We start from the raw sequence: 21,609 nt of genomic DNA, 5'->3' as shown, positions 1-21,609 counted from the left end.
TACATTTAATTCGATAATATTTTTACTATAACGTCAAAACCCTGCAAACTTCTCTTTAGGATTTTCGCTTAAACAACCTCCGCTAAGAGTATTGTTATTTTAAATTAGCGGTGGGTAATGATGAGGATCACCGCCAAAAAATGCGTTATGTAATTTGTCTATTTTCAAGTTCCTTGCGTGCTCAACACTCCTTAAATTAAGCACTTTAGGACTCCTTCAGTAGGGCACTTTAACACTCCTTAACTTACGCACTTTAAAACTCCTTAAATAGCGCACTTTAAGATTCCTGAAATTGCACACTTTAACAATTCTTAAGTAGCGCACTTTACGACTCCTTAAATTGCGCACTTTAAGACTCCTTAAATAGTTCACTTTAAGACTCCTGAAATTGCACACTTTAACAATTCTTAAATAGCGCACTTTAAGACTCCTTAAACTGCGCAATTTAAGGCTTTAGAAATTGCACAATTTAAGATTCTCACAATTTCGCACTTAGGCACTCCTTAAATTACGCATTTTCAGACTCCTGAAATTGCGCACTTTAAGACTCCTTAAATCGCGTACTTTAAGACTCCTTAAATTGCTCAGTTTATCACTCCTTAAATCGCGCACTTTATTAAGACTCCTTAAGTTGCGAGCTTTAAGACCCTCCAGGAGCTATAATCGGGGACGGAGACCGTAAGCGCGCGCCATTTCAAGCATTGGGGTTGTCCCCATGATATGGGACAATAATTCTATTTTTAGAACAGATTGCGCCATCGCCTACAGCACACGCGCGTACATGTTGCGAGGATTTTTGCGGATGTCGCGCGGGGTAAATGGCGTCCGAAATTCCCGACATTTTTCATGTTTTTGGCCCACAACTCAACGCGTTTACGTCTGTTGGAATTTTGCTTAAGTATTTTCGTCGTAAGCTGCTCCAGTTTGAGTGAAGTAAGACAGTGTCGAATTTAGGTATGTTCCGCTTTAAGCTTATATATATCGCTGACCAAGTTGTGTTCCGACGGATGCTTCTTTTACATGAGCTGTACATTATTCCACTTTAAATTTCACATATGTTGAAGATTAACAGCTTTTCCATTACACAGCAAAAAACTAGCTGGATATATTAAGATATAGCAGAGCTTCAGGACTTCACAGTTTCCTAGGTCCTCTTACCACACGCTTGCGAGGAATTTGCCAGTCTATCGCGAGCGAAAAGTAAAACAAAATAATTGCTAGTTTGAGTTTCGTCTGAATTGTAAGCAACGCTTGATGTTTCATCAAGGCTCAATAACTTTACGTCCGTAGATACTGCTCAGTGTTATTTGTGTAAAAATCCAGTAAAGTCTCTGTTGTCGATGAATGAGAGCGCCCGCCGATGTGTGTTTTCTACAGCCAGTAAACATGACAAATTGTACTTCCGCCGCACTTTCGTGTGAAAGCGTACATCGAACTCAAACAATAACTCTATAGTTTTTAAATATGTTTGAGACTGATAAATGTTTGAAAACATATTAAAAGCTTAGCTGAAAATATGTGAATAAAGCAGAAATAATCAGCAAAGTTGCGATGACGCTTTCTTTAATCAACTTCGAATGACGATTTCGATTTTGTTGATCGAGTTATCAAAACTCCTTGTCTATTTTCATTTTCGCAGTGTAAAACTTCACTATGCTTATGTTGAAGAAACACACGATGTTAGTAGCCTTTTTTGCGTTCGTGAAATTTGTTGCAGCATCTCAGCACAAAAGATAACGAAAGAAATCTCTGTCAAGAAGAGTCGGACTTGAAAGTGCACGAGCTACACTATGCAAATGAGCTAATTGTACGCGTCAGACTTTCCTTTCGAAAACTTTTGCAAGCTCACCAAACAAGCAGAAACAATAAGAAACCATCAAAACAGGCTTTGGTTATGATTAACCATTGTCTGAGAAACTCACAAATTAACTCGATACCAGAGTAGAGAGTTTTCTTGCTATATTCTTAAGTGAGAACAAACGCAAAAACATACGCGTAAGCTTACGACTAGCGCGAGCAGATCTTATTATTCATTCCCAGCGCGAGATTGAAGTCTTGTTTTCGACCCTGGAAAAACGCACCTTTTCCGTTAGCTCAGAGCATAAAACTACATATAAGCGCTCTGGTTCGTATTTCCTGTCTTATTCCCTGCCATGGCTGTGAAAAATACGCAAGATAATCTCTCAACTCTCACCATTTGATCACGCAACGTGACAACATCCACGCGAGAGCCCCCGACATGTGCGTGCATCCGCGCGGATATATGACGTCAGGATGGCGCAATTTGTTCAAAAAATAGAAAAATTGTCCCATATCATAGGTTCGCGCGGATCCCAAGACTTACGGTCTCCATCCCCGATTATGGCTCCTGGACCCTCTTAATAAAACACTTTAAGACTCCTAAAATTGTGCACTTTAAGACTTTTTTTCAATTGCGCACTTTAAAACTCCTTAAATTACGCACTTTAAGAATCCTTAAATTGCGCAGTTTAAGACTCCTTATATTACGCACTTTAAGACTGCTTAAATAGCGCACTTTAAAGTGCACCATTTAATTAGTCTTAAAGCGCGCAATTTAAATTGTGCACTTTAAGACTCCTTAAATTACGCACTTTAAGACTCTTCAAATTGCGCAATTTAAGACTCCTAAAAATTTACAATTAAACACTCCTAAAATTACGCACTTTAAGACCCCTAAAATTGCTTACTTTAACACTCCTTAAATTGTGCACTTTAGCACTCCTTAAATTGCGCGCTTTAACACTCCTTAAATTTCCTCTTGTTATAGCATATGTTAAAGCAGCTGAGTATTACCCGCTGCGCGATCTTGAATTCAAGTTAATTTATATCAAGTTTTAAATTCCTTTTCATTGGGAAAAACTGCAAGAGAAGGAAGAAAAATCATTCGTCTGTTTCGATTATCAAAATATGAATTCTGTCAACAGCGTTTTCTCGAGTTCTGTGATCGTATGGGATTATACAAGAAAGGCTTTTACAAGAGCCAACGCCAAACCGAACAAATAAATAGTAGATCAGAGTTCTGTTGTCTGCTCAAATTTGTCTGGGTTGGGGGCGGTTTTTGACAAACAGTAGCAAGTTCCGCTAAGATCATTCTGAGTTTCGACTCACAGGCCAAAATAATGCAGAGTTGATTATTCTACTCGCGCTGGGAAACAGACCGTTTTAATGAAAAGCATGAGCCATATATACATGTATCACAAAGTAAAATCAAGTTTAAAACACAAGATAAGAAAATTGAAGTAATTTGAATTTGGTAAACATGGTTGATGCACGTATCTCATACAGAATGTTTTTTTGTGGATTTAAAAAGATCGAGTGACTGTCCAAAGATTTACAGTAAGCACCTCCAATGAAATGTTAGACACTTTTTCCAATGAGGAGGAAAATACTCAGCTTCAACCTTTAATCAAGTAAACATGGTTTCTTCAAACCGGTGTCATTCGCCTTTTTATGTATTAGGGGTAAAGATAGTTTAAGACTCGTCTCACTTCCTCGTTTTACATGCTGACAGTGCGGCACTTTTCGGAATAAACTGGTTATGAAGACAAACGCATGTAGCATTCTATCACATTCCTTCCAAATCTACGGCTAATCAGAGATCATCAGCGAATGTCTTGGTTCCCGATTCGACCAGAAAACTACAGACTAACCCTCGATCAAGAAGAAAAGTAGATAGGCTTGCTTACATATCACTGATTTAATTTTCCAAAATTGGACAGACTATTGTGACAATATCAGTTTTTGCTACGCTTGATTTTCTTTCTTCTCGTCACATGTCCGCGCTTGACAAGATTGATACAGTACAAAGAGTCATAGCGCTCACTCAGCGAAAAACAGAATGGAAAGAATGCGATACATCTTCGAACAAATTAGGTATAATTTCCGACTAAAGATTCGTTGCCCAAATTATCAAGAATCCTTTGACAGCCATCTTTAACCAAACTGGGGAACGCTGACATAGAAATTAAGATAGTATCTATGAAATACAAAACAGGTAAAGAGGAAGTTTTTCAAACTCACCCTGCGCCCGAGTTGGACAAGGGATTACTGAAATCCATGACACGAGAACGGAAAGCAGAGAGAAACTCATTCTTAACCTGCGGTGGATGTCTCCACTTAATAACTCTGAGATACAAGTCAATACAGTATTGAAGAGTCACCAGTGATGTCTTGTCGAATTAAGCTTCAACAAAAGCTAACAACGACTAATGAAAGATGGCAAGATATGGCTTAAAGATAAAACAGTGCTCAGATAACAGACGTAAACCAATCATGTTACTTATTCGCCTGACTGCACTCCACAAAGTACATATAAACTTTCTGCTCTAATTGTGCATTTTTAATGAGTAAATAGAATACGGTTCTTTAATCAATTTATTTACCTACATGTAGGTTGGTAAAATACATTTGAAGGAGAACAACTCTAGTGAAAGTTTGAGTCTTAGTTGTCTCTTTTTTTTATCCAAATAAAAGGCATGGTTAAAGTCGTTGAACTAATTCACTGTTCTGAATCGTTGATAAAAAAGATTTTCTGCAGTTAAACCTTAGATCAATGAAGAAAATAAATTTCTCAAATTTCGGTTTTCCTTCTAAGAAATAACATTCTTTCTTAAACTAAACGCAGCGATGATTCAGTTTTAGATTCCTGATATTTAGTCTTGCATCAAGACATTTTTTTGTGAACACCATGGTTTATCAAGACGCTCTCTTTCGTTAATGATATCCCTTTTTCATCCCGCGAGTTATCCCTTAAATTTATACATTCTACAATGAGAAATTGTAGATGTTGCATACCAAGACATATGAAAGACTATTGGCAGAGAAAGGTGCTCAAGAATCAATAAGGTTCACGACGAAAGATTTCCTAATCAGAGCTTAAACTTCCTACCAATGCCTTAAAACTTTAAATTTATGGAATTTTGTCCTTTGATATCAAGTTTCTGTTGATAGTTCCAAGACATCACTTGTTCCATTAAAATAATTGAAAACTATCCCTTGTCTCATGCAAAAGACTATGATTCCTTGTTTCCAAAAATCTTTGAAGTCTCCAACAAGCAAAGAACGAGAAAGATAAAGATTTTAAAGTACAAGCAATTCAGCTTTACGCATGTTAACGGAAAAGTGTCCATCGTTCGACCAGTTGTTTGTTTGCACAGTTTGACGCCGACATCGTTCGAGGAGTTTACATTTCTATATAAGGACAATTGGCCAAAAGCTTGTTAGGAATACATAATAAAAGCGCAACCACACTTACTAAAGTGCAGTTCCTAGAAGGGCCACCTTCTGAAGGAAATTAACACTCGTGCTAATTGAGGTATTTGAACATAACGTGACCCAAATTAATGCGAATTGAGGTAATTACCCAACAGACGTGTTTAGTTTGCCCACCACCATGTACGTTAATCAAGCTGACTATTCTACCAAGGCTAAGAGACGTTTTATTTTCGCATTATGAAAAGTGCGAACCTTGTTGCTAAATAAAAGTTTGTTGAACTTGAATCTGCAATATAATTGAAATATCACCGAATACATTTCCAACCCGATCACAAATTCGTTAGAATGGTGACTTGAACTAATCCTGAAATTATCGAAACATGTGAAGGTTACTTAGAACATAATGTTTACATATACAAGCAAAATAAAGCAGCACCTCCAGTAGAGAAGGTTTCTCTTTAATTCGTGAATTTTCAAGTCTTCAGTGCAAGGAAGAAGATGTCCAGTCAATCGGTGACATGTAACTTGCTAATCCCGAAATTATGAAAAGCGTGTACTAAACAATTTATGTTTAACAGTTATAAGGAGAATAAAGAAGCCGTTCAAGTAGAGAACCTCTTTCCTTTCTTGAAAGCTGAAGAATTTGTGAAGTGAGACTAGACGTGGAAAACTGAGAGTTCGGCCCATCCTTTATCTTTAGATCGTCGGTCAGCTTTGTCGTTTACACGAAGAGCTGTGACTTGTATGAAACCTTTTATCGAGCGTTAGCGCTTCAAGTTTCAATATTTGCATCAGTCAATTCCAGCAGTGCCCATCCTCCCCCTCCCCGGGCAACCGCAGGGCATTTGCTCACGTTGTCAGTCCCGGGGTTGGGGCATCCGCAATTTTATCGCGGCCCGGGCGCTGGACATTTGCGTACCCCGGGGCGACCCCCGGACATTCGACACACGTGTTTTGAAAAGTGCCATGGATGAGTTCATCGGGAAAGACGAGGTGTTTATCGAACAATGGCTTGTCTGTCAGGGGCTAGAGGAACTTGCAGATGTTTTTAAAGGTATGTTTTCTGAATTTTTGATATTTCTATATTTTGTTTATCACAAAACAATCACTGACGTGCACACGACTATTTCGCATTTCGCATTCAAAACTAGACTAGCATTTTTTAAATTCATGAAAGTGGAGTTAAAATACTTAAGCTTTGCGAATTCAAATGATGCGATCTTCAAGACAGATCTTCCGAGCTTAAAATGCAATGCATCATCATTTAAAATGTCTTGATTCTTCACAGAAAAAGTAGCCTGCGAATACAAGCGCCTATCATCGCTCGCGGCTGGGGGCACATCCGCCGCAATCCCAGCTATCCTCTAGCAAACTGTTAACAACAAATATAAAGAAATAAATATAATCAGAATCAACTAACACGTACTATTGTCCTTGAAGTTTTATCTTTGCATTAAAATACTGAACAGTTGACCGTTTTCTTCACTGATTAATTAAAAAACTGCGGAGGTGTTGGTCGGCGACGATCCCGGGGGCGGGGCATTTGCCCTCTTTCTTCGTCCCCACGCCGGGGCATTTAGACAGCTTATTTGTCCCTACCCCGGGAAATTTGCCCATTAAAAAAAAAAAATGCTAATGCCCGAGGGTTAGCCCTGGGGGGGGGGGGGGGGGGGTGGGCACTGCTGGAATTGACTGATGCATAACGATCAGCACAAACTTCTCTACATGATTGAAATACTTATTAAATAAGCATTCTAGTTAAGATGTTTTATCTAAAGAAGATGAATACGGTAAAAGGGGCATATATCTGCCTGATATAAAAGCACTAATCTTTCTCCCAACTAGTATATGTGAAAATGTTTGTCAGTCAACTACTGAGGAGAATAGCATGGTTGAGTGAAAATAAGTTTTAAAAAAATGCACGTTGGACAAATTTGAAAGAGAGTTATGAAGTTTTAGCTTCACCACGCTTCACAAAGCTGGGTTTACGTCGATGTGTTTTCAACACCCTAGTGCTAGTTTTATGCTTTTCTACTTGCGCCGAATGGAAGGAAAGAAAACTTTTAGCGATAATAAAGCTTTTGTTTTGACGAGCGTGTCACATCTTGCGGAAAAGTACATTACAGGCCTCGAGCTCCGTTTAGTTATGTAATGTTAATGAGGTTTTTCTATATGATGTTTTTGTTTTAAAATAGAAAGGCCAAGAAAACGCCATTCTTCTTTACTTTGAAGAACCTTTAAAATAGGCAGCAATCATTTTTTACTTCATAGGCAACGCAGCTTGCAAATTTTAGCTTGTAATTTAAGCATGCGAGAACATTTGGTTGCTTGCAGGCAAACTTGTGGCTTAGCTCATCTGCCGTTAGAAGACACTCAAATTAATGGTAAAATTCAGCTAATTTATTGGCAGCAAAGCCAATGATATAAATGGACCATTTGGACCTATTGAAAAAGCTGGACTCTACTCAGAGATACGGGCGTCTCATGCAGTGTACGCAAGCTTGTCCTCAGCTCGTACTCGTCTCAATATATTCGTTCGTTCTTTCGTTCATTCGACATTCATTCATTCAGAAGAGATGATGTTACGGTGGCAAACAAGATGGACGTACTGAAGAAACACCGTGTACGAAAACTTCAAGATCATTCGACTGTTTTTTTTTTTTTTTTTGGTAACGAAGATGTCAGAGAAAATAGCTTACTGACATTGAATTATGACCTGCTAAAAACACCCTTAATCACAGCTTTAGGGGCTAATAATGAAAACTTTCTTAAAAGTTGCGACTTTTCATACCTATTAAAATTTAATTTTGAGAAGATATTTAAAACACTCGCACAGAAGTTTGAAATACCATGTAAATAATCTCGGCACATTTTTTTTTTTTCCATTTGTTACTCGAACTTCTGGTGCATTCCTTCTTTATAACACATTGGACAGTAATGTTGGGACACTGGGCACCTCCAAGTCGTAATTTAGTGGTAATTAGCGAAGTACGCAAATTGAAATCGACTTTTGAAAGTGCGAGGGGCGGCATGTATTTTTAATCTATCCGTCCCCGAGATCAAACGTAAATTCTCACTACTAATCATCATACATTTCTTAGTAATTTTCCTTGTGAGGATTTGGTGTTACATCAATATAATATCCACCTGGTTCTTGCCACCTGTCTATGCAGACAGCATATTGATATTCTGATAAGAAAAGAAGTGTCTATTAGCTTTTCAAGTTTTGTTTAAAAAATAATAGGTTTGGAGCTCGCGTTTCTCCCAGGTTATAGAAAAAGAAGGAACTGTTTCCTCAAATTATTAGCTTCTGTTCGGTCGAGTAATAGGGCTGATTATGTCTTGAGAAGAAGTTTCGTGCAACAAGACCAGAAATAGATTGCCAAGGAAATTGCTAATTATACGAGACACGACATCTACGTTAAATCTGCATCATGAACGTATTTCTTTTAGGTACAGTTGTATGTATGGCAAATTTAAACGAGAGTGGGTCTTCATCTTTGGCAGGTTTGGCATTTAATTCGATAATATTTTTACCCTTGCGTCAAGACCTCTTACGTCAACCTCCGCTGAGAGAGTTACTATTTCAAAATTAGCGGCAGGTAAACATCACGATAACGGCCATTTTTGTTATTTCGCTGTAAATAAAAATATAATAAAATTTGATGTTCCTATTTAGTTTCTTTTTATAGACTTTTTTCTTATACTTTCGCGAGCTTTTTTTCGAGTTATTTGTTTCTATCGGATTATGGAAGTAAACCTTCCACAAGTTCGAGCAGAAAAACCGAACAAGTGAACAATAGAACAGATTTCTGTTGCTTGCGCGAACTGGCCTGTATTGCGGGTGGTTTTAAACAAACGGTAGCAAATTAACTTCCTCTAACATGCAATTTCAATGCCAGGCTAATAAAAGGTAGGGAAGATTATGCTTCTCTCGCTAAGAAACCGACTATTTTAGTTCAAAGCATGGATTATATACATATGATACAAAGTAAAATTATGTTCACATCACAAAATAAGAAAAGTAAAGTAATTTGATAATTTGATAACTGAATTAATCTAAATTCGAAGTTGTTTATAGGATTTAAAAGTATCGAGTTATTGACCAAGGATTTACAGTAGGCACCTCCAGTTAACTGTTGGACACATTTTCCAATGAAGAGCAAAATACACAGCATCAACCTTTAATCAAGTAAACTCAGCCTTTTTTAAACTGCTGTCATTTTAATTTTAATTTTTTAGAGGCAGAGCTGCTGGTTTAGGATTCGCTGCACTTCCTGCCAAAGGCCACAATTAAACCTGTCAAAGAGCTCAGGTGGTCGTTGTTTAAGAAGAGACAAGCTGAATCTGACAGATTACCACCAACTAAGGCAGCTCTGCACCAAGCCATACTACGAGCACACTACCATTTGATGGTTTGGAACAATGACTGTCTACCTAATCCTGTTTTACCGTCAGCACGAGGGTATGGTTGGACAATGGAAAATTATAAGTGGATCCCTGTCGTGACAACTCTTTCGCCCGTTCCCGAGGCTATAATACAGCTTGTGAAGTGCAGATGTGCAAAGGAACGATGCAGCGACGAATCACTGTCAGTGCCGCAAAGCAGGGATGCTATACACGGACCTCTGCAGCTGTTCTGAGGGTGATGATGATGGATGTGAGAATCAACAAGGCGAATGAGACGATGATGACAGAGATATTGAGGAAGAAGAAGATGATGACGATGCGTTAAATTAGATATGGTAAGCGTCCATGGACAAATACTTCGCCAAAGAAAGGTGAAAAATGTGACCATTTTCATTTTTATTACTGCAGTTTTTTAAGTTGTTGCTGTTTTTTGTCTTTTTTAATTATGTAGGTTGCTACCAGTGTAAATTTATCATAAAATAAATGGTTGCTTAGAGCCTCGTTTCTTTGCAGGAAATATCAACACGTGACAAATAAGAATATCATTAATGCAACCGTATCATCAAGGGATTAATTTTGAGAAAGTTTGACAAGTTATTGTGAACATTTAAAAAGGTTACATGCGTTTTTCTGGTCCAGCCTCGCTTTCATGCTAGGTCACGTAACCACCTCATAATCAGCAGCTGTCACTAAATGATCAAATTGCGTATTTCTGCCCATTTTGGGTAAGTTTGATAAGCTTTTGCAAACACTAAATATAAAAATATGTAATATTCTATTCCAGCCTCGTTTTTATGCTAGAAAATCACGTGGCCACTTCATAATCAGCAGTTGTCACAAAATGATCAACTTACAAATATCTGCGAAGTTTGGCGGTTAACTGATGGTAATTGATGAGGTTATAAAGAATATAATTTACCAGCCTCGTTTTCATGTTTGCCAATATACGTCCGATTTTCAACCCTCCTTAAAACCCGTCCTAGCAAGTTGCAGAGTTGCCACCAAAACTTTTCATGTTTACTAGACCCTAATGAACACTTTTAGACTGGTGGCTTGCTTTCAGCACGAAATTCTCACGGGACTTCATTTTACGACATTTGCTCCCAGACTAGTTTGTCACAGTCCTTTTTTTTTTAGAAAGGTGGCTTAAAACAGTTTCCTGCACTTAGATTTTGATGGCTCGTTATGACCATGCACTATTTATCGCTTAATGCTACAAACGTGGTATCAAACAGCTGTCCAGTCACTGGTGAACACGCTGTTATCGTTTTCGTGACACAACAGGTTACCAAAGCAAAGGTATGACCTGGTAAAAACACCCTTAATTACAGCTTTAGGGGCTCATAATTTGAAAACGGCATGGTGATTTTTTTTTTTTTTTTTTTTTTTATATGATCAAATATTAATAAGCACGATAAGACGCAACTTTTGGAAAGGTTAAGAAAAAAATGTGTATAGGGTTTAGAGCCAACTTAAATTTTCAGAACGTTGCGATGGCTCTGAACCCTATGAACAGACTTTTTTAAACCTTTGCGAAAAGTTGCGACTTTCAATGCTTATTAAAGTTTAATTTTGAGAAGATATTGAAAACAGTGGCATAGAAGTTTGCAATATTTAAATAATTTTGGTACAATTTGTTTAACGGTTGTTACTCCAACTTCTGGTGAATTCCTTGTTTTTAAAACATTCGACACCGATGCTTAAATCGTTTACTTTGCATTTAAATGAAATTGCAAACTACAAGCATTTTGAACACTGGGCACCTCGAAGTCATAATTTAGTGATAACCATACATAATTAGCGGACAACGTAAAAAGGTCTCAAACTTAAAATCGAGCTTTTAAAGTGCGAAGGGCGGCATGTTTTTAAATCTTCCCTCCCCGAGATCAAACGTAGATTCTCGTTACTAATCATCATAAATTCCTTAGTAATTGTCCTTGTAAGAATCTGGTGTTACATCAATATAATATCCATGTTGTCCTTGCCACCTGTCTATGCAGACAGCATATTAATATTCTGATAAAAAAAGAGGTGCCTATTAGCTTTTCAAGTTTAGTCTAAAAAATAACAGTTAGTTCATGAGCTCGCGTTTTTTCCCTTATAGAAAAAGAAGGAACCTTTCCCTCGAATTATGAGCTTCTGTTTGGTCGACATTAGCGGTGGGTAAACATCACGATAAGAGAAGTTTCGCACAACAAGACCGAAAATAGATTGCCATGGAATTGATATTGTTAATTATACGAAACACGACAACTACGTTAAATCTGCATCATGAACCGTATTTTTAGTTACATTCATATTCCAAAAGTTACTGGTTGTAGCAAATTTACAAGAACTGAAGTGAGTCTCAATCTTTGGCAGGTTTTTACGTAAAAATTAGCGTTTAATTTGATAAGACCCCTGTAAACCTCTCTTCAGAATTTACGCTTAGAGAGAGAGCGATTATTTAAAAATTAGCGGTGGGTAAACATCACGATAAGAACAGTTTTCGTTATTACACTGTAAAGAAAAATATAATAATATTTGGTGTTCCTATTTAAATTTTTTTTTTTTTTATAATTTTTAATTTACTGATACTTTCACGGGTATTTCTGTTAACTTGGTAGGAACACAGAAAAGTTTTTCTTCTTCTTCTACAATATAAAAAAGCAGGTGACTATAACCCGCTGCGCGATCTTGAATTTAAGATGATTTATAATTCAATGTTTTATATTCCTTTTCGAAGGGAAAAAAATCGGCAAAAAGAGGCGAAAAATCATTCGTATATTTCGATTATGAAAAATATCTCTCCAGTATTATGTCAGCAGCTTTTGTTGGAGTTCTGTGTTTCTATCGGATTATGCAGGTAAGCCTTCTACAAGTAAACGTACAAAAACCGAACAAATAAATAATAGAACAGATTTCGGCTGCCTGCGCAAATTGGTCTGCATTGCGGGTGGTTTTAAACAAACGGTAGCACCTTCCTCTAACATGCAATTTCATTTACAGGATAAAAATATGCAGGGAAGATTATACTTCTTGTGCTAAGAAACCAACTTTTTTAATAATACAAAGTAAAATTATGTTCACATCACGAGGTAAGAAAATTGAAGCAATTTGATAATTTGATAATTGAATTAATCCAAATTGGACGTGGTCTATAGGATTTAAAAGTATCGAGTTATTGACCAAGGATTTACAGTAGGCACCTCCAGTAAACTGTTGGACACATTTTCCAATGAAGAGCAAAATACTCAGCATCAACCTTTAATCAAGTAAACACAGCCTTTTTTTAAACTGCTGTCATTTTAATTTTTATTTTTTAGAGGCAGAGCTGCTGGTTTAAGATTCGCTGCACTTCCTCGTTTTAGATGCTGACAAATAATACATCATTTTTTTTTTTAATACGAATTCGGTTACGAGTACAAATGCGTGTAGCATTCTATCACATCGCTCCCAAATCTACTACGGTAATCGGAGATCATCACCGACCGTATTGGCTCACAATTAAAACAAAGATTTCAAACTAACCCTTGATCACGAACAGAAGTAAATACGCTTGCTTATTAGATTTCACTAAATTGTCAAAACTTGACATATTATCGTAACATTACAGCTTATGCTATGGCGTTGGCTCTCCGTAAGACAAAATTGAAAGAATGTGATGCTTCTTCGAACGAATAAGTTATCATTAGTGACAAACCTTCAATTATAGATCCATTTCCCAAATTATCAAGAATCGTTTAACAGCCATCTTTAGCCAAACTGAAGAAAACTTAAGTTAAGATACCATCTATAACATACAATGCAGCTAAAGGGGAAAATTTCCACTCACCCTGCGCCCGAGTTGGACAAAGGATTACTGAAATCCATGACACGAAAACGAAAAGCAGAGAAACACTCATTCTTAACCTGCGACGGATGTCTTCACTTAATAACTCTCAGATACAAGTCAATATAGTATTGAATAATCACCAGTGATCTCTGGTCGAATTAAGCTCCGACAAAAGCTAACAGGGACTAATGAAAGATGGCATGATATGACTCACAGTTAAAAGAACACTTTGATGTCATACGTAAGCCAATCATGTCAATTTTTCGCGTGACGGATGACTCAGCAGACCTCAGCACGTATAATTTTTCTGTTCTAATTGCGCATTTTTAACGGGGAAAGAGGAAACGGTTATTTAATTAATTTGTTTACCAAGGTTGGCTGAAAATGTCTAAAGGATAGCTATTCTTATGTAGATGTGAACTTTTTCTTTCTTCGAAATAAAAGACATATAGGTAAGCTAATTCACTGTCTTCAAGCAATATTAAAAGGGATTTTCTGCAGTTAAACCTTGGATCACAGAAGAAAATAAACTTCAAAAATTCCGGTTTTAGTTATCACAAATAACTACGCGCAAGGTGACTCAGCTTCAGATTCTCCCTATTTCTTCTCATCGCGTCAAGCTTCTTGATTGGTATACTCTCATTAGTACCATATCCTCACTGCATACCCATTACCTCATCGCATAAGATTAAGTTTTGGGAAGAGTCTGCGACTGATGAGGCAGTAGGCATGCAACGACAAAATGAGCAGATAGGAGCTTGGTCAACCGCCACTAGGGGAGGTGGGCGAGTGGCAGAAGACGACTGTCTTTGTGGAGTACAGGACGAAAAGACCACGCTTCAAGCGGAGAGACCAAACTCCAAATGGCGCAAAGCATTACCGACGCCACCAGCACGGGCGAAAACGGGAAAATGTTATGGAATAACAGCATGTTTTGTAATGAGCTAATTAATTATGCAGTGCATGAGAACAGTTTGAATGTTATTTTCGTGAACTGGATGTCTTATCAAGTTGGTATTGTTAATGATTTCCCTTTTTCATCCGGCGTGTTGTACCTGAATATATTTCATTTTAAATGATAAATTCTCGATGTTGAATACCCAGAGGAGTTATAGAATAGTGGGAGTTAAAGGTGCTCAAAATCAAGAAGGTTTACGACGCAAGATCTTCTAGTCAGAGCTTACACTTTTTCATAATGTCAGAAAACTTTTGCAATTTTGCTCCTTGACATCAGGTGTCTGTTGATAATTTCCAGACAGCACTTGTTCCCTTAAAATAATCCAAAATTATACCTTTTTCCATGTAACATGATGACCTTGTCCCCTTGTTCCCGAAAATGTCTTTAAGTCTCCAATAGGCGAAGAAAGCGGAAGATAAAGATTGTCAAGTAGACGTAGTTTAGCTAAACCACACGTTGTCAATACAGAAGAAATTGTGATCATTATGCCACCAGTGTTTATATTCACAGTTTGACTCCGTCATTCTTGAAATAGTTCATGTTTTTATTAAAGAAGAATTCGCGAAAGGGGTGTGAGAGAAACAGAGCCCAGGGCTAGGGACAGATTGAGGTGGAGAGAAGATGTTGCGGCCCTATATGCCACGTGGTGAAGCGGACAGTTATTGGTTATGTAGTTTACCCGACAGGTTGATGCCATTTCCCGGAGTGTGGCCGTCACCATGTCAAGGGTGCGAGTTGGAGCGTTCAATGTGTGCGTGAACCGGTACAGCCAGTCAGCCATTTACCAAATGCCTGGCACTGAGATGGACCAAATCGCTGTAAACGTGCTACCACAATAAACCCTTCACCAGACACCCCCATAAAACGAAGAGGATTCAGTTAATTTAGTTTTCACCTGCAATCATGGACAAAAGTCTTCAGACAAATTTGCGCTCTTGGCGGTTATGCACACACGCCAGACAACAGTGGCGAGCGAAAAAAACTTCACCTACTTAGCCTCTCCCTCCACCCTACTTACAATGTGTAATTTCGCCTGAGTTTTACATTTTATTTAGTGGGGAGGAGAGAATAGCAACGCCTCTTTAAAAGAACTGCAGTGCTTTTTCAAACTTTAGTGAAAAAGATAAAAGAGAAACACAGACAAGCACGTTGAATAATATCAGTATTCCAAGGGCTTTTGTCCACCATTGCAGTTCTTCATTGGCTTTATTACGGTTTTCAGTCTAATAATTTATGGATTTTAAAAAGATATATTAACCTGAATACAAAACGAGCACAGGATTCAAAGAGCGAAAAGAACTACCCCCCCCCCCCCCACCCACAAGAACAAACAAACAAAACAAACAAAAAGGAACAAAAGAAAAAAACCTGCGAACCTTTCTCGCAATTTGAAAACAGGTGTCAACGTAGACAGCAAGAAGAGAATCTTGGCAACGGAGTCGAAGTTAAAAATTACATTGTATAGTCTTGTTAATGTAACATTATAACTACATCAGTGATTGACAGGGGGTGGCTCGGCGAGGTATTAGAATTTCCCTTATTTTCCTAAATTCTTGGTTTCAGATCTCGCACCAGTTGACCGTGTATTTAAATCTTATTATGGCCGCCACACAACACAAAATACGAGTGATGAAGGTAAGCTTACATTTCTTTCCAAATCTTAAAATTTGCTAACCCTGAGAAAAAAGATTACGGCCCATCCTATTGATACGGTGCTGTCGTTTCAATTTGTTATACGGTGAAAAAAAAAAAAATCGTCACCGAGTAAACGCTCTTAGAGCGTCTAGTTACACGTAATGTGTGTAAAACTGAATTATCTTGACAAAAAAAAAAAAAGAAAAAAAGAAACAGAAAACGAAAGACATCCAGACTTTTAGGTTAGAATAAGTGCTAATAAATGGCCTGTAATGGATTTCAAAAATAACCCTTAACTGTCAACTCAAAAGTTAACTTAGAATATACATGCAGGTTCGTGATACTAGAAGCTGTGAATATGATATGTTTTAGAGAATAGTATTTACATGTAAATCTGTTCATTTAGAGGCTGAAATAATGTATTTAAAACCTGAAAAATCTGACTCAGCTATTACTTTTTTCCCTAGAACTCTACAGAATATTTTATAATGGCTTAATTATCAAAAATGTTTCCTGCCACTGCAACATATCCCTATTAAGTGGTCAGGTCAAGGCTTCAGGTGAGGACTGTGAAGGGATTGTTTGATGTCGTTCAAGATGGTGCAGCACTTCCCATGTAAAGACTTTTAGAACAGAGGGCGTTCCAAGAGCAGTGGGTCATGGAATCCATTGCATGACTTTGTATGCATGACTGGTAACCAGTCTACAATCACAGACAAAAAAGTTGGGACACGAAGCAAGTTCTCCCATCCCATCACTTACTATGTTGATAATCAGGTGATTTTGTCCCTTTTTGTTGAGAAAAACGCGACATTTGTCAACATTGATTAGGGGGGATGGGGAATACGTGATCCAGCTCGGCTGTCCCAACTACGTTTGTCCGGGATTGTCTGAAAGAGATATGCGAAGAATTTTCTAGTAAAGGTAACGCCAACGATTGTCATGGTGTCACAATATTTTAGAATTTTGATTTCGGGTCAATGACGTACACTTTGTCTCTGTAAATTGGAAAGACCTTTTCTACGGCTATCTGGTTTAAGGCTCGGTGCAGATATTCGTGGAATATAACTCGTAGCCGCCTGTAATAGAACGAAATTTGCGATCTGCTTCAAGCAAAATGGGATTTAGAGCTCTTGTCTATTATTTAGGACATTTTCCAGGATTATTATTAGCAGATCTTTGTATTGTTTCACGGAATAGTGTTAAATAAGTTGATTGAAGCTTACCCGAGTACAGTATTCAGATATATCACGATTACGCGCGACTCAACAACTTCCGGGTTCCATGCATTTAATTAACGCGCACGAATAGCCAACAACGGTTAACCATTTGAAAGTCAGCGTTTTGCAACCTAACCTTCGCTGATCTTCCCAGTTGGCAGAAGGTACACAAATTTCTCACTTTACATCATTTGAAATGCAGGATGGAAGCAATTTGGTGGCAAAATAGTAGAGTTTGACACTTGAAATATGATTAACCATTTTCCGGAGACAATAAGTTAACTACGTCTCTACCCTTTCTATCTTAATTGAACGGTTAACCATATAAACCTTCTCGCAAAGCTCTGTTTTGCTAGTTCTTGATCCCAAACTAAGTTAAGTAGCTTTTAGCAATTCCTATGAAGCGCAAAAAGGTATAGTTCGAATAACACGAAGAAGTTTGGAACCAAAATGTTTTATCCGGTGACACTTCCAAAGCGGAGAACAAACCTCGCTTTATACGCGTTCCGGTATTGGAGAGGAAAACGAAGAGAGACATGCCGAATTTAATCGCGTTTAGGTAGCAGCAACGCTTTATTGCTGTGCACTGATAAACTCCACGAGACAGCAAGGACAAGGCGAAAATATTCACTTGCTCGGTGCCCACTGTTTCAGCCGAATTTGCATCATTTCTGTTTTGCGCGAATCAACCACCCCTCTAAAGAAGTAGACAAGATCATTTTTTCAGTGCAGGAAATAGAAACATCCATTTCAACACAATATCTTGCGCATAGTTGGATTTTAGGGGCGAACAAGTGAGTCATTCGCCCCTTGAGAAGCAATAGAGGTTTATGTCACGGACTTATGGATCGCCTACCGTAGAAGGTCATTTCAAAATATGACTTAATGGTCTTTGGCGCCTACCCAGGTAAAACTTGTCGTTGCATGCTGTTTCTTTTTAGTAGCGCTCGCTAGCTGTACCCGCGAGATAGTACAACTCCCCCTTTTCTGCAACTTGTTTTACAGCGAGTGGTTTGACATTCTTTAAATTCTTCTTTCAGACAATTCCAGACAAAAACGTTGGGACACAAGTACTCCCTTACATGAGCTATATAGGTATGTGCGGCCCCAAAGGGTATGGTTTGTGAGCCGTTTTGGTCATAAGTAGGTATGGATTTAAGCTGATTTTGGCCATTTTGTTCATAAATAGGGTATGGTTTTTGCGCTCTAGCCTTGATATGGGTATGTTTTTAAGAAGAAGCCTGCACCTTTTCATCATTATCGAAAAGAAAATTAACAAAAGCGCTTCACAAATTATGTTTACAGTAATTTAACGTTGGTCTGAACTTGGGAACAAATTAATACGCCGGTCTGAAACAGGGTTTTAAGTTAAGGGTCAGGTCATAAATAGAGTTTCGAATTTTTGGCCAGGTCATAAATAGGGTAGTGAATATTGCAGGATTTGGTCATAAATATATAGGGTAAGGGTTTTGGGAAGCGGGCCGCACACCCCCAACCAATTTTTCTGGGAGCACTCGCCCGGAGGGCGACACTTTTAGAAGTAGAGAATTATTAGTATTACTTGTCATAATCAGCAGAGGGACGCTTTTTCAAGCCTAGCATGTGTCTTAAGCTTGACTGGGTAATGCGAGGCGTGTCACTGTAGTTATATCATTGTCGTCTTAACGTGACATCTTCCTCCGTGTTCCATTTCAAAATTATAGATACGAAGGAGTGAAAGGATTTTACAAAGGACTGGTTCCTAATGTTCTGAGGTAAGATGAATTTTTGACATTTGCAATAATCCCAAATTACCACAATTACCACAAAGTCTGAGAACGTGCATTCATGTTTGCGTCTCTCCGCGCTGATTTCCAATCGTAGTGATAGGGATCTGGATTGCAGTTTTGGTCATTCTTGCCAGTGTGACGGTATCAGTGATTTGTTATTTATTTCTGCGACTCGTATTCAGGAATTGTTGTGCAGCTCAAATCGTGAGCAGCAATGTTTACTGCCTATCGTGCAGCCTTACATAACTCAAATAAGATACTAGCTGTAAGGTGCGAAACAAAATTGAATTAAAGTAGCACTCAGGTGATAAAGCTTGCGTAACCGTCTGATTCCAAAACCCTAAAACCCAGCGAGAAAAATTGGGAACGAATAACCCAACCGAGTGCAAGTACATCAACCTCTGCGGATCAGAGGTAATTAAGGCATTCACAAACCTTCAGATATAAACTGGTGCTAATAAAATTTCAAACGAGAACTGAAGCTGAGATCCATGCTTAACAACTGTCTAACCAACCTTACAACAAAAGACTTAATAAAACAGTCTTCAGCGACACACGTGCATTTCATACCAACAGAAAAATATTTACTTCCTCCTTCACTGTCACGTACAGTTTAGTTCCTCCGAATGGCAAATGCATTAATTCCCACTTCTAAAGTTTCATTTACCGATTTTATTATTATTATTATTATTATTATTATTATTATTATTATTATTATTATTACTATTACTATTATTTAATCTAAATGCCTTACGTTGACGTCCTCTATCTTGCTACATACTATACTCGATTTGTTCTTGGTAGTCTCGCAATGACCTCTTCACACTTTGTAAATAGGCAACTGATCAGCCTCCTGCCAGTCGCAGGACAGCGTGCATGTTAGGCTTTTGTAGAGCACAGTGGAACAAACACGCAAAAGTGTCTACATTACTCAGGTGTCCGTATTAACCAGGTTCTCATAATAGACATAACAAACACATGTTTTATCGATGTGTAAATAAATAATAACTTTATTTCACAGTGCCGATGTATTTAGCTTAACAGGGCTAATTGAGGACGCTCTAAATTACAATTTATTGTAATCAAAAAAATGGCTAAAGATATTGAGTATAAAGTCTACCTCATCTAAAATTATAAACATAAAAATTTACTGAATTAAAATCTACTTCCAAAATATCTGTTTAATCTATATAACTGAAGAACAAATATACAAATGTCTCGCACTCAATTTTGAGTTCCCTTGTCAAGTGCAAGAGAGTCAGTACTCATTTCGATTCTTATAGTAAGTTTAGTGAAATTAAAAGCTTTCATTTTCTAACAGATTAGAATTGGTACATAATTACGAAAATCTGCAGTGCACAAATAATCAGTGTCTGTAACACGAGGTTAACTTTGTATACGAACTTGCCACACGGGAAACAGGAAAATGTCCGTTGTCGTTATTAACCGGTCTCCTGGCCTTATCTTATCTCCTTATCTCCTTGTCATTATCATTGACAGCAGCACAAAAAAAAAAAAAAAATTAGTTGAGGTTTGACTGAGCTTCAGAGTTCGCGTGTTTTGAAAGGCGCAATAATTCAACGATTCTTTCACTTGATGTGGTTAACAATGTTTGAAACATGAGCACCAGTGAAAAAAAGAGCAAAAATAATTAAATGTTACAAGCAAACACAGACAACCAAGCAGCAAGATGGAAAACGAAATAAAAACAAAACAAAACAAAGGAAACAAGCAAACTTTAAAACAAGAAAGCAAACATGAAAACTAGGAAACAGACATCAAAACAAGCAAACGAACCAACAAGCAAGGTAACAAACATAAACAAAGAAATAAACAAACAGGAAAACTTAAAGGTACGAAAAAAAGATATTACCAACAAACAAGCCAACTCGAAACCAAATTGTGAAGTCAATATAATAAGCAATCAAAGAAGCAGGTAGCAACTGTCTGTCCTTATTTGTTTTTGTTTTTGTTTTTGTTTTTCAGAGTGACACCGCTTGGTGTACGAAAACGTAATTCACGCTCTTATGCCGTCCAGTTAGCATCAAGGGAATTAATAATAAAATAGAAACTGCCCGAGCAGTCTGAACGATGTCCTTTATACCTCAAATGTCTCAACTGCACCCTTGGTTTGAGGAAAAGGATTTAGTTGGAGGTGGCCATCTTTCAGGAAAAATCTAGAAATGGGTGTATACTTTTTTACCGCAGTCTTAATATTAACAAACAGCTACAAATGATAAGAAAAGAGGTGAAAAACCCTCACGAGACATGGAGCTGGAATTTCGTCCGGTTTGATGCAACAACAAGCCTTATTGCTTGATGCATGTTCCTATTGGTCGTGCCTTGGTTACGTGCTTGATTAACAACTTGAGTCTGGTATGGTCGACTCAGGCTGAATGTTTATCAATCTTGACATTGAACGATGTTCGGAATGCCTCTAAATTAGTGTTACTAGTAAAGTGTTGTACATGATCAGTACTTCATTCCGCGCGACATCACTCGAGTGAGTGTGGAGTCACGTGTACTATAGTACTACAGTTTTATAGCAAGAATACAATTGGTAATGAA

At 37.8% G+C, this 21,609-nt stretch overlaps 2 protein-coding genes across 2 annotated transcripts in view; both read right to left on the bottom strand.

The window, feature by feature from the left end:
* Positions 1–21,609, bottom strand: part of LOC149104515 (pancreatic secretory granule membrane major glycoprotein GP2-like) — a 290,181-nt gene that overhangs the window by 63,965 nt on the left and 204,607 nt on the right. The window lies entirely within an intron of this gene.
* LOC149104529 (uromodulin-like) overlaps positions 1–21,609 on the bottom strand; it is a 32,776-nt gene that overhangs the window by 10,369 nt on the left and 798 nt on the right. The gene's annotated exons all lie outside the window — the stretch shown is intronic.

This window comes from Orbicella faveolata, unplaced genomic scaffold (assembly GCF_042242905.1).
Source record: "Orbicella faveolata isolate gen_17 unplaced genomic scaffold, um_ofav_v1 contig_34, whole genome shotgun sequence".
In the NCBI taxonomy this organism is placed as follows: Eukaryota; Metazoa; Cnidaria; class Anthozoa; order Scleractinia; family Merulinidae; genus Orbicella; species Orbicella faveolata.
The sequence above is the reverse complement of the archived record's forward strand: the minus strand, read 5'-3'. Positions and strand labels throughout refer to the sequence as shown.